Source organism: Falco rusticolus, chromosome 15 (genome assembly GCF_015220075.1).
Source record: "Falco rusticolus isolate bFalRus1 chromosome 15, bFalRus1.pri, whole genome shotgun sequence".
Classification (NCBI taxonomy): domain Eukaryota; kingdom Metazoa; phylum Chordata; class Aves; order Falconiformes; family Falconidae; genus Falco; species Falco rusticolus.
The window spans coordinates 13,470,780-13,485,000 of NC_051201.1; the positions used below are offsets into that span (position 1 = coordinate 13,470,780).

Below are 14,221 nucleotides of genomic sequence, written 5' to 3' on the forward strand. Positions count from 1 at the left end.
ACCATACCTGTTGAAAATAAATTGTTCTAAATTGGATTATCCTGATATCCAGTGAGAAATGTAAAAATTACATTGTTATTTTAAGAATTTACATTGCTGTGTATAAAAAAAACATAATCTTTTCACTGTGCTTTTGAACTGTCATGTTACTCCTACTGTTATGAAATCATAATTGCTGCTGCCACACCTAAAATCAAATGCAATGCATATTGTATTTCTTCATATGCTGTGTATTTCGTACCTTAATCACAAAACCATATACAGTATATTTCAGGACTATTCTTTCATTACTGACTGCTTCTGTATGTAAGTAATACACAACAATGCATGCAAGGACTCATAAAATACTCATTTCTAAAATCAACAGATGAAAAATCCCTAAATAATAATGTACAGATGTTTCATATTTACATGAGCTGTTGGCATTTAATACTGCCAATCATACATGCAATAAAATCAGTGCATTTCAAGGTACTCAGCACTTACAATAGATTATTTTTATTTTCTTTTAAATCAAAAGATCATTTTAGGATGATGGGAAAAAATGACTGTTCAATAAATATACAATGATATATTTCTGTTATCTTGAATTTCCTACGAGTGGTCAACTACACTATATTGTTCTATACCAATTCCTATTCCTTCTACCTCAAGAAAGTTGATTCTGCTGTCCTTAAGCTGCAATGCCTCACTAAAAGTAAATTATCTGCACGTTATCTGCACAGTAATCCTCTTCTTGAATACAAGACAGAACATCATAGTTTCTAATCCTACACAGATAGAGTAATTCACTTCCACTGTACATTTTACTGTAAAGACAGAGTAATACAATATGTTTGATAAATCATGTATGTGCCTGTGTACAAAGAAAAAGGTTTATCTCCTTTCCTACAAGATGCATCTGTATTAAAACACACACACACACACGCTCCCCATGCTGGCAGTCCAACAATCTTTAGAAGTTCTATAATAAAGACATCTAAGTTTAAAAAATGAAGCAGCTCACAGGTCAAACAAGTTCCTGATGACAAGTGCTTAACCAGAAATATCATTCCACTGATTGTAAGTTTTCATCCATACATCAAACTCTAGCGTCTATTGATTAAATAAAACTGATATTATTTTTTTTTATTTCAAAGCAAAAGAGAATTAAATCATCCCCACTGTTTTCCCTGTGTTTGGAACTATCACATTGTACACACTGGCCATGTGTCCTGCTTATAATTACAACATCCTTAAGGAGAGCTTTTTCTACAATACCGATCACAGGTTTCTTGCCTCTTCCTCTAAAGCTTCACAATATTCTGACCCAAGATGGCAAAGGATATGATCCAAGATCTACTTAAAGTTGATAAATTCATTTGCTTCAGGAAATTTTGGGTCCGGACAACTTTAAGCATACATAAATACAAGAATTTACTGCAGTTATCCTGGCACATCTTTCCTTTCTCATACCCCTTTTTCACTGTGTAATTAGCTGCATCGTGCCTGAATTTTGTTTGCAATCCTCTATAAAGTAATCCAGGCCAGGCAGCCCCTGCAAAGCCTTACCAAGTCAAGGTCTGCTGGCTTAGAGAACAGAGGGTCTCTTTCAGCAAAAATCATCAAAACTCTGTGTATCTGTATATTTCTGACCCCCATCAACTGGGCTCTGAAGATACCTTCAAATCTAATGTAGCATGAACATATAATATATTGCTAATGATATCTTTGAAGAGCACCAACAGGTGGATACAAAAAAATCCTGAGGTTTAGTTTTGCCTTTTTTTTTTTTTTTTCCCCTTGTGCAAAAGTATCCAAGTCAATTTGATAGCTTCCTTGGGTACTCTGTCTCCAAGTCAGCCTTCAGCTTGGTTCCAGTCTACCTGCACAGTACTGCTCTGCACTGTGCAAACATGCTCTAACACTCAAAATGTACCATAAAAAGGCCAGAAAACCCTGTATCCGGGATGAAGTTTCCATTCTGGACGGTAATCACTGCTAGGCTAAAATGGTAGCATCCAAGTTCACTTACGTGTTTCACCCCACACTGACAGATGAAAGGACACATGCTAAACTCAATTCTGTTATTGTATGTGCACATCATTTAGTAAATTGTATAAAGTATTCTGATTTTTTTTTTACAGGCAAGGAATTTCTAATGTACTTTGAATCTAAATTAGCATCACAGACTAGGGTAAATGTGTAATTAGTAATAAATTAATTAACAAAAAAGGAATTTATTACCTGTTAGTTATTTCAGTGTGATGGAGTTACAGAAACTCAGAATGATGAGTAAATACAGACATCTGTATCAGTTAAGACGGCTGCAGCTTGGGCACGTCCCTCAGCCCTTTAGCCTTTTTCCACTGGAAATCAGTAGTTCAGCACCAACAGAGCAAAGATGAGAACTTTGCTCCTGCTAAGCAGCACTAATTTCTGCCCATAGTGACATTCATAAGAGGATCAATCAAGTCACAGGGGTAAGAAAACTGTTTGCTTATGATGTGACTGTCACCAGTGAAGATGAGTTTGTAACACCCTCCAAGCATCAAGACGACACACAAAAGAAACATTAAAAAAAATAAACCCAACAGATACTCTTGCAAAATACATCAATGCAGTTTTCCAAACTGAAAAAGCAGAAGTCAGAAGATCAAGAACTCACAGTTAGGATTTTCCTATTAGTTAAAGAACATAAGGATTCTCCTGAAGTCTTTGATTGATATATGATCTTTTCTTTCTTTTCAGGCAGAACAGCTGTCCAGTGAACTAGAAGAAATAGCCCTGAAGACAGCTTTGTGTCTGATATGACTTTGAGAGGGAAAATTATCCCAGTGATAGATGCATTACATGGAACGTCTAAGAAAAAAAAAAAAAAAAAAAAATGTCATCCGTGAAAGAATTTTTCTTTCTATTTGAGCAAGCGATCCCTATTGTGCTTGAGGTGGGGCGGATGTTGCAGGGTCTGATACCAAAGAGAAAAGGTATGTCCCTCAAAACCAGAATGAACCTAGCCAAGAAGAGGCAGTAGGTATTTTTAAGAGAAGGGCAACTGGGCACACAGGGAGAGAAACAGAAAATTTTCTGAAGATTGTCAGGACATGGTGACCTGGGATATATTGTAACTTCCTTCGTTCTTCTTAGTAAGGAAATTCTTTCAGAAAGGTGAAACACTCACACTCTGCTGGCTGGTTAAGATACACAATCTTTGCCACAATAACACAGAAATAACTGACTAGTACAAGAAAAAAAAAAAAAATAAATCAGTGACAACAAACGCAAACCTTCTCAGCAGAAGTACTTGGTACAAATCTATATAGATTTATTCAATCTAATGAAATTATGTGAACTACATAAATGCAAGACTATGGCCACTGTGATAAGTGATGTCCAGATTAGAGGAAAGATGGCATGAAACAGAACCTACTCTAGAGCTGTGTTTTGCCAGCACTGTAAGGGGCTTAAAGAATGAACAGCCAGAATGCTCAGGTCAAGTTTGCATCTCTCATTCTAAAACCTGTCCCTGTGGCACTTCAGTGTATGGATGAGCACTATGGCTGCTGTCATTCACAGCCAGCAAAACGAAGAGTGATTACAATTGTACTTTCCTTGAAGTAACCAGATCCAGTCCAACACCGACAGTGGCAAGCAGTGCATCAATGGTTTGTTCACCCACCTTCCAAAGCCTTGTTGAATTTGCCACATACATGATGTCCTCCATTAATTTGGTCAACACTAAACAAGGGCTGCTACATATCTAATACAGGATAGGGTAGGTCTTGGCTTAGCAACAGTCTAGCAGAAGAGTGTGATAACCTTCCACCCATGCTATCCTGGTGGCCCTTGAATCCTTAACCTAGATCTCCATCACCCTGCCCAAAACTCTTCATCATTCAATACAATGGATCTTTTCTCACTAACACTCTTCCATCTTCCACTCTCCTCCCAACCAAGCACCCTTCTTCCTGCTCCAAAGCCTTCCTAAGTCCCTGTGGGTATCCTTATTCCAGAAGCTAATTAAAATGAAATAAGATCTTTACGTTTCTCAATGCTAGACTGTTACACATTCTCATAGATGTTTACACAGAAATTTGTCTCTCTTCCCTTGCACAACTTGAACACCTTTCCTCCCCCTATCCCAAACCACCTCCTTTGTCCCTACTTCTGGAGTCCTCTTCCTCCCCCTACATAAGCTGTCGTTAACCCTGTGGATCAGAGTGGTGTTCCCACCAGCTGTTGACATCTGCCTGCTCTTCTGCTACCTCACCTGCCCCCCCCCCCCGAACCCCACCCCCACATTACCAAGTGCCAGCCCCTGCTCTCACGCAGATTTTAAACCAGAGTTTTCAGAAATCCTGCTCCATGGGATTCCAACAACAGAAGAACAGAAGATAAGAACATAAAAGCATCCTCAATGTGGTGTCCCATCAGGAAGCCAACTAAATCTGACAGACTCTGTCCTCTCTGACCCATAAGCAGGAAAGGACTGAGCATTTAGAGAAGAACAGCAGTTCAGAAAACACCTTTATATATCTGTAATCAGCCAGCAACACCTAACAAACAAGAAGCATTCACCTAGGTATTTGCTTTTGGGGCAATCAAATCACATTTTTAAAAAATAAATGGTAATATCTACACATACACGTTACACACATTTATATTTCTGGTTTTCCCCTCCTTCTCCCCCACTTTTAGTTTGCAGTGACAGTCAGCAATTATTTTACAGAGAAAGACTCTGTAACAAGCTTACAAGATGCCTTTAGTAATAAGATAATTATTTGTAACTCTATAAAGAATTATAATTTTTAATTTAAAAAGAAATCAAATAAAAACAGCTTTCATCTTTCCTACCATGTGAAGAAAACATTCTCTGCCTACAACTCAAATTATCATTCTCTCTTTTGTGCAAAATGAATTGACCCAGAAAACTAAAAGGGTAAGAACCCATATTTGCTGGGCTTATTCAGCAGCCAAAAGTTCATGAAAAACACTGTTGTGTATCACATAGCAACCACTTGATGCCTATTGTTAAAATACAGTAGTTATTCAAAAAGTAAAATCTTGCATTCTCAAATAAGAAGCCAGGCTGCAATGTGTGTTTACTGTTTTTGAGAAACAGTCATCTTGCCATTTTCTCTTTTTCCATGGTCTTGGCATATTTGGTCAGCTATGCAATGTGCAGTTACCCACAGGAAAGAAAAGGAGCACAAGAATTTTCCTCCAGTGATTTGCTCACAGGACAATGTCCATTCAAAGTAACACTTGAGATCACTACTAAAAGACTCACGATGTGCTCTCTTTCTGTGCAGCCACGCTTTCAGTAACAATGTAATATTCCAGAGGAAGAGTATGAAGGAGGAAAGGAGAGAAGCTTACCACTTTTTCATTGAGCATTACAGTTGCACACTTCCACTTGTTCTCAAAGCAAGCACCTCTTAGGAAGTCTAAAGACACATGTACGGATGTCCTCATTGCTGCTGTACTTTTGCACTCCTTCCCAGCACTGTTACCTGTCGCTGCAGCAGTGCAGAAGTGTGGAACTTCATGGACATCTCCCACTCCACCTTTCCTCCAAATCTTTTGTTGTAATGTACGGTAAAAAATAAGATGCAATAAAAGTAAAATTTACAGAGCAGGAAAGAATGTCAGCTGTAGAGTCAGAAAAAAATATTAACAATTTATTTTAAATGGAGCATGTGTTACTCTCAAATATTTGAAAAGCAGTGGCAGATCACTTCAGGTATTCTGGTCTCCCCAGATTTCCATGAAATCTGAAAGACAGCCCCCAGTTTCAGTCACAACTGCACCAGACTGTCTATTTAAATTACCAAAGCAAGACCAAAAGGGTTCTTCTGAAACAAGAGGAGATGAACGGGATGAAGGGAAGAATAAGATATAAACTCCCTCATAGGTGCTATTACACAAATAGTACAACTTTAAAACTTCAAGATAATGGCATTTTTAATACCAGAAGGGATGGCAGACTTGCTTTGTGTAACTTTGACGTATTTCAAGGCTGCGTACAAACAGGTGTGCAACATTTTTGCTAGCTGTAAGGTGATTGTTGAGATTATCTGCTTATCTAAGAGTGTTTAAACTCCTTTTGAGTAGTTAAAATAAGATAGTGGCATAAAGTAGATTAAAAGTGGGGAAAAAAATGTCTAAACAGACGTTTTTTCCCAAAAACCTTACTTTAAGCCAGCTGTATCCAGGTATGTGTGCTGTTTTCATAGCACCTGAAAAGAAAGTTGAGTGGTAGACAGCAAACCCCACATGAATGCTTGGAGCTGCTAAAGAAAAAGTGTGAGAATGAATTACATACCTGGAAGCAAAGAGGTGAGTTTCATGATTTTAAAGAGAGAGAGATCTGGCTGTTTCCAAAACAAGATGAAAGCATGGATGGGTTGAAGTTACAGCTTGCTTGCTGCAAGTGTTCCTGCTTGTCTTAATGCAAGTTCTTTATTGGAGGTCAGCAGAGAACGAAGAAAATCAGTTTCTTAACTGGCTTACAAACGTGTATATACAATTAAATATTCAAATCAGTCCAAAGGTAGATTAGTGTGTACTTATAGACAGGGATTGTCTATAGCAAGGAAATACTTGGTTTGGTCATTGGTCAGTGATGTGGCCATGACAGGATGTGGTAACTATATATGACTGTTGAATAGCTGTAGTTACAACAGTACACCCATGTGTAATTTATCACCAAGATAGTAGCATGCTTGATGAAACAAAGACTAAGCTATTACATCCAGTGCACAACTAAAAATCAAGAACCATTTCCCCTAAAACAGTAAAACATGTATGTTGAAGAATACCGCAAAACTTTCCTAGCACAATTCAAATTCTCCTCTGAAAATGTACGCTTCTCTCAGAAACAGATTCCCAGAACAGGGACTGGTAATTTATGATCCACCAAAATACTCTGTTGAACTAAAAAGTAATACCTACACTGCGCCTATGCAAATCACTAAGAATAAGTGACTCTAAGGACCAAGTAAGAACAAAGCCCAAAACTCCTATCAAGCATTATTTGAGGTTTGAAAAAGTCACGACAAAGTGTAATTTTTTTTAAATAGGGATAAATTAGGATTTCTGTAACAATTGACTCATTTTTCCTGCTTTTACCTAAGGATCTCAAAGAGCACTCCAAGTGTTAATTAAATTACAAAGCATTTTTGAGACAGGTAAATGGTATTATGCCCACTGGGGAACAGAGAGAACATTTATGTTTCATTACTAAAGTCACACAGTAATTCAGTGGCTAGTAATATAACTCAAGAATTACCAGTCACCACTTCTACTCATTGACCTGATGGCCTCACAAGAGGTAAAATTAGCCTTAAAAGCCAAAAATACTTTCCCCTTGTATTTTTTATCTTCCAAGAATCAGGCCAAGATTTTTTAATATTTTATTTTCCTTCCTTTGCTTACTGGGGGGCCTTTCTTTCAGTCACACAAAAGAAGCCACTTCCTCGCCTACCCACGTGTGTTAAGGATCACAGTACAGCAATACAGACAGGAACCCAAACAAGGGCAGTGGACAGTAATGGTGCTGTTTAACAGCTTGCGCAGCTGCAGCAAGATCCTCTTCTCCCTCTTCCAATCAGCCATACTACCAGAGATGACACATAAGAGCCTCTATCCCATCAGAATGGAGATGGAAAGATGTGCAGATGAATTAATCCTTTGCTGGCCAATTCACCAACTTCCAATCCTACTTTACCGAAGAAACAGGCATAAAACTACACTAAGGAACCTAGTCCCTTGTACACTTCATAGGATAATCTCCCAATGAAAGGGACAACATAAGAGCAGCTAGCAAGGCCCTGAAAATGCTTCAGACCATGGAACAGTCTATTCTGGTAGTTCTGTCCTACTACATCTATTTTGAGTTGCATGTAAAGAGATGAGGGAGAAAAATTTCACTGACCATTCTTTTCTTAGCGAAAAAAAGGAAGCCACCATTTTTCATTCCAGCTTGGTCCTGACTAGTACAAGGGCAGGATCCACAAGTAATAAAGCAATAACATACAATGCAATCTGCACAATAAACAGTCCAGTGACTTACAGTGCAACCTAAGGGTATCTCTAATTCAAGACTGGTACAGCTCTGTTAGAGCTTTAACAAATTATATCTCCGTTAGAAAACTGATTTTGGAGACTTCTTTATAAAAGGTTTTTCTGTTTCATAAATAATTATTTATTACTAAAAACAGGGAAGCATCTTTATGAACTTTCTTTAAACCTTTTGAATACAATGCTAAAGCAAGATTTCAGGCTTTATTCCCCTCCCCTCCTCCTCCCCCATTTCTTGTTATGTCATGAAGAATCGTCTATGTGGAAGAGATGAAAATGTCTTTGATTTAAATGACCAAGGCTTAAGATTGTCTTTACCGTGGCAGAAAATAAAGCTGCTGCATATATTTCCAGTAGTAGTATTATTGTTATATGGTATGACAATCATAATCTTTTTTCTTTTCCTAAAAATATGTCTAAAGAACCACACAGTTTATACACTTCATTCAAAATATTTTTCTTCGTTTACATTGATTGCATATTTCAAATCATGTTACAGCTGTATCGCTTAGCCTAAATCAAATAAAGAATCCACATAAATGCATACACACACTTCCCTTGTTTTTAGACATTGCCAGTATTGACAAGATTAAAATATTTTTCTCATTCATTATTTATTGTGATATGATGAAACAGTGAGAGTATGTATTTAACAGAACATCACAAAGTAGAGTTAAAATGTGGACATGCTGTTTCATTTCGATTTTACTGCAACAGTGTTAAGTATGTGACTCCCTGACTGCAATAATGACATCTTTGGGTGATGAAGATTTAAGATGCTTTGCAAAGATGCAGTGTTATCCAAACTCTTCAGCCATGCTGATTAGGAGCATTATTAAATAGATGAACCCAAGACTGGAAAGAGTGCTGTGACTAAAGCCTCTCCTGTTGCAGAGGACTGGGGGAATCAGTGCTCAGTGGAAGGGCGGCAGCACACTCCCACACTGCATCAGGTACATAACTGGAATGACTGGAAGGCAGTCATACATGTAAAACAGAGCACCAACATTTTTTTGTTACCAAAAATATGTCCTCTGGATAGTTTCTCTGCTTCTCAGGTGATCTGACACTACCTGACAACTGGAAATTGGGGTCAAGCAATGCTGTATCCAGTTGAACCTCGAACAGAGGTAGATAAGAGGGTAGGTAGGTATGAATTTGGTTTTTGAATACATGTACCTTGGATTGAAAATCAAACACAGCACAGCATAATCCAAGTTTCCAGCTCACAGTTGGGCACTATTCTGCACGCTTCCACAGGCAAAACAGCAAGGAAATGCCAAAGAAAGAGCACCACAGCAAAGTGTAACCAGAACTGGTACTGCTGGGCAGAGGAGCACAGAGCTTGCCTTCTGTAGTATGTGGCAGTCTCTGGGTTACAATGCAGAAAAAGACAGACACGTTTTAGCCCAAATGCTTATTCTTGCATACTACAGTCTAAATATACCCCGTATGATAAATAAAGCAGAATAATCAGAAGGTACTGAATGCTTAAAAAGCACCCTTAACAAAACAAAACAATGTAATGCATATCTCTCTTTACGTGTCAAACAATTTTCCTAACAAATCATAATAATGCAGAATGATATAAAATTCACCCATCAAGCTCAAATGCATGCACAAAGATTACCATGGCAAAGAATTGTGAATTTCATTAAATATGTTAAAGGCAAAAAAAAAAAATTCTGCTTTGAAAAATAGTAATCCTGTCTTTCAACAAAAATATTATAGGAAGCTATGAATTTGGTAGATCTGAATAGGATGTTGGTACATGTTTTACTAAGGTAATATAATGGCACACTATTATTAGATCACATTAATCATTACTGTGCCAAAGGCACTGACAGCACCACTGAAAAGGATTGAAAGGGCTGGTAATGGATATAAATTACCCATTGTGTGATAAAAGGATTTTTACTAAGAAGGTAAGAATAAAACAGCAAATTTCTAATATAACTGTTGTGTAAAAACCAAAATAAAAGTAATCCAGTCAGTAATATCCACAAAATCAGAAAGTAAGCACTTTTGAAACAAGATAAAGTCACAATAAAAACTGTATACAATGTAAAATTAATTTCGTGGTGCATAATATTACTATCAATTTAAATAGTTTACATTATGACCTCTAAGGGGTATGGTCAAGAGAAAGGTAAGCTTTGTTAATTAGAATCAAGCATGAGCTTCTGCATGTGTATTTTAAGTTTGTAGGCTTGGAATTTTTTCTTTGTTTTTTGTTGGTTGGTGTGGTTTTTTCAACCTATGACACCCCCCTGAAATTCAAGACATGTTGGGTTGTCTCTGTTTTCTGCATTAATATCACAACAAACAGCACATCTCTCAGATGGTTTTATTTGGATTCCAAATGCTATTACAAAACGAACCACGTCTTTGCTGAGCTATTTAACCATTTGATTGAAACCATTTGTATTACTAATTGTCCAGTTCTGTGCTCCTCCTTTACTCTGGAAGTATTTCCTGATATTAGTAGGAATCAGCGAACTGGTCAGACTACGTCCTTATTTACAGCAGTAAAAATCCACATATCTTTTCCGAAGTTGATGGAATTATTCTAGAATCAAGTCAATGTAATTCTTTTCAAGTCAATTGTCTAGAATGAAATCCAGTAGCTCACATTCAATTAGTAAGTTTTTTTAAATTGTGAGCCATATTCTTAAATTATATAAATTCGTAAGTACAGACATCAATCCTGAAAACACTTATGTCTATGTTTAACTTTACTCACGTGAGTAATTCCATTAGCATCAGTAATTCAATACCTGCTTATGCATTTGCAGTACTAAAGCTTTAATATGCCTGAATATCCTCTCACTTACATCAGCTATAAATCAGCGCAATTCCTCTGAATCACACAGTTTCTACTGATTCACAAGATATAAAAACGAGTGGACAATCCAGTATAACAATTACAATAAAGAAATAACATAAGAATTTGATTTGGGAGCAGAAGCCATCAGAAATTTTGATTTAAGAATCAATTAATGCATGTAGAATGTAGAATTAATTATTAGTTATTTCCTAGGAAGCTATACTTTTATTTCAAACTGAGGGCCAAATAACCCAATTCTGATTTCACACTGATTTCCACACCAGTCAGATTTCTTAGACTTTACAGTAGCTTTTCTTCTACTGCACTGGAATAGCTCAGAGGGAAATCACATATACAATGTAGTACACCCCTCCACCCACTGATTTTCATGGGTGTTCTTCTCATGCTAATATGCGACAGAATATGGTCGTTAATAATATGCATGAGATGTTCTATTGAACTTATGGGGAAAAAAACACCAAAAAGTGATAAAATGAACTTAATCATGAGTGTCACGGATTTTTTACAATCAGCAGTATGTTTATAAAGTAATAAATGATGATTCATCTCTAACACAATTATTACATATCAACTGCGTAAGATGAATGCTCATGATTTTACCAAGCAGATTCTTTTCTTGAAAAATCTATTTGTAGCTCACTACACCCTGAAAGAACCACAATAAACAGTTTTGCTAAAGACAAACACAGTATTTTTGAAGATGTAGAAAAAAGCATGTGAGAGCAGGTTTTTTAAATCTAACTTGGGTACCTCATTTTTATGTGTTTTTTGAATATGGAAAAACAAGCCTAAAATCTCAGATCCGTAAGCAGAAGAAAAATGTTATGAGAACAATGTAAGTAAGTATTCTTACCAGTTACTCTTAAACCAACGAATCTGTTCCCTGGCTGACGAAATTCTTAAAAGACACAGGATAGGTACTGAAGGTCGCAACTGTAAAAATAAAACCTGTGAGAAATTTAATATGTCAAAACTCAGTGTTTGAATCAGACATTTACGTTAAAATATTACAATGCCACCTCAAGCAGACAATCCACAGAGCAGCAGAGATTGTTGAGAATTAGAATATTAGTGGGATTAACACCTTTTATTTTTTAAGCCTTCATAACGTACAAGTTTGGTGGTCATTTCATTTTGAGAACTGAAAAGTTCTTTCAATTCTGGATTGTTTTGAGAGGAAAAACCTCTCCTCAAGATAATGCTGAGGAACAGAATGAAATGCCTCTGATCCTTTCCCCTAGACAGTGCAGCAAAAGAGGACAAAACAGGATAAAACAAAAGTTGCATAGCATACTCCAGAAACCCAGTTATTCTCTTTGACATTGATATTCTAATCTTTCAAACTGAGTAAAAAGAGAACAACTACTAATTGTATTTTTACTTTTTTTTAATTCCATTTTATAACAGAAATAAGTCCTTTGTAGATGATCTCATCTAATAAACCCTACTTAAAAGAGATAAGAGCCAGCAGTAAAAAACAAGCCAGAATACTTCCAAGATATTTGTCAGTAGTGAATTTAGGACCATTACATTAGTAAGCAAAATAGAAACAAAAACAAAGGGCATTCTTAGAGCAAAGTAAAGTTCACTCAACTGAAGCTATAATCTGAAGAATTTATGACTGAGAATTCTAACTATGTTTATTCCTGTGCATGTCTAACAAATGAAATTGAAGGTCACTTCCAAATAATACCCTTTTACATCCACATCAACCAAACTATTTCATACAGCAGGCTCTGGCTCTGAAACCCCCGTTCAAGCACCACAGCCTGATGGCTTCACCTTGCCAACACTGATTTCCCAGAGAAGCACTGACTTCTCCACAGAGCCCCAGTGGTGGGCTGTGGTAGTCAGCGTGTACAGAATTGCATCCTTCATTTCTGTGGGAAATAATTAAGAGCTTGGTCACTTTACGGCATTTGGTTTAAAATGATCAGCACAGACAGGACCACGCTGCTGGACAATGCCACTTGTTGACTTGAAGGACAAACAACTTTGAGGACTTCTGTTGATGATGAAAACAATATGAAAGACTTCTGCAAATTAGGACTTCACTACTAAGCAGTGCAGCCCTCCACTAGTGCAACAGTTATAAAACACTTTTCAGGTATCCTCCAAGATCTCTCCAGACTCCACCTTGTCCCAATAACATCCAATGCAAAATGCTGCTGCAGAATGCCCCACTTTGTCCATGCCACCACTTCTTCTCACTCCTTTGGTTTCTCTACCACACCAAGCACAGGCTACTTACTTTCATTTTGACAGTCTACCATTCCCCCTCCTTCCCCCCTCACTTGCAATTGAACCAGTCTTTATCACACACTTTGAAATGTTTTCCAAGTGATAATTCTGCTATACAACTTCTGACATAGGAGTATTACCCCAGTAAAAGCTTCAAACCCCTCCTTTGTAACTCGCATTTCCACTGCTAACTGCCAACAGTTCAGCAGCAGACATCTGGTTTGCCATCACCACTGTTTCTCACACGTAGGAACACATTCTTTTTTGCTCTGTCCTCAAGCCTAGCTTTCTCCTACATGCCAACTGTCTCTGCTTTTATACTTGAATTATAAGCCCCGAAAGGCAAAGCCCATCTTCTCGTTACATATTTTACAGTATTGAGCTTAATGGGTGGTGAGCACGTACAAGCCATTACTCCGATCTGGTACCCCATTTCCCACGGGCATACCAGCTACACGAGAAGCAAACCAACAGACAGTCAAGCCAAGCACCTACAGTGTTGGCTGGAGAGAGCAAAAACCTTTTATAAATGGTTTTAAAAAAAACCCTTGTCATCAGATCTGGTCTTCCCAAATATGAAATCATATCTAGGCAGGATTCAGATTCCATTTATAGAGAGGCCTGTACTATTTTAGAATTCAAATAAGTGAATTTTGATTACAATATTTGGACACATAGGAGAAGCAAATTCCTGGACTGCTACATAGAAACATAGGTCCTATCCAACGTTTTCAGTTGCACAGTGTCTAAAAACAGTGACAGCTTGTTTGTCTGGAATTTCTGCTGTTGTTGATGTCTTAAAAGCTCAAGATACACCTTTTTAGTGTTTACTTGCAGCTCATTCAAGGTAAGAAAGCCAAGAAATGGAAACAAAGATAATAAACTGTTACATTTCAAAAAGATGTTATCCCGCTAAACAGCTTCTTAGTACTCCTATGCCGACATCGTAGGCTACATTTTTGCTATGCTATTACAAGGCTACTTGTGTTTAAAAAAAAATATTCAGATTTTACATACGCGCTCATGACTTGCAAAATTCTAGGAATGATTCTCAAGGGGCTTTCACTAAGA

At 37.3% G+C, this 14,221-nt stretch overlaps 1 protein-coding gene across 4 annotated transcripts in view; it reads right to left on the minus strand.

Moving 5' to 3' along the window:
* The window catches only part of ZNF536 (zinc finger protein 536), a 353,074-nt gene that overhangs the window by 286,143 nt on the left and 52,710 nt on the right, over nucleotides 1-14,221 (minus strand). For 2 of the 4 annotated variants that reach the window (XM_037409390.1, XM_037409389.1), the window contains exon 2: nucleotides 11,763-11,842. The gene's annotated coding sequence lies outside the window, so the exon portion shown is untranslated. Of the gene's footprint in view, nucleotides 1-11,762; nucleotides 11,860-14,221 lie in introns of those variants that run through there. The other 2 variants (XM_037409387.1, XM_037409392.1) reach the window with 1 other exon arrangement.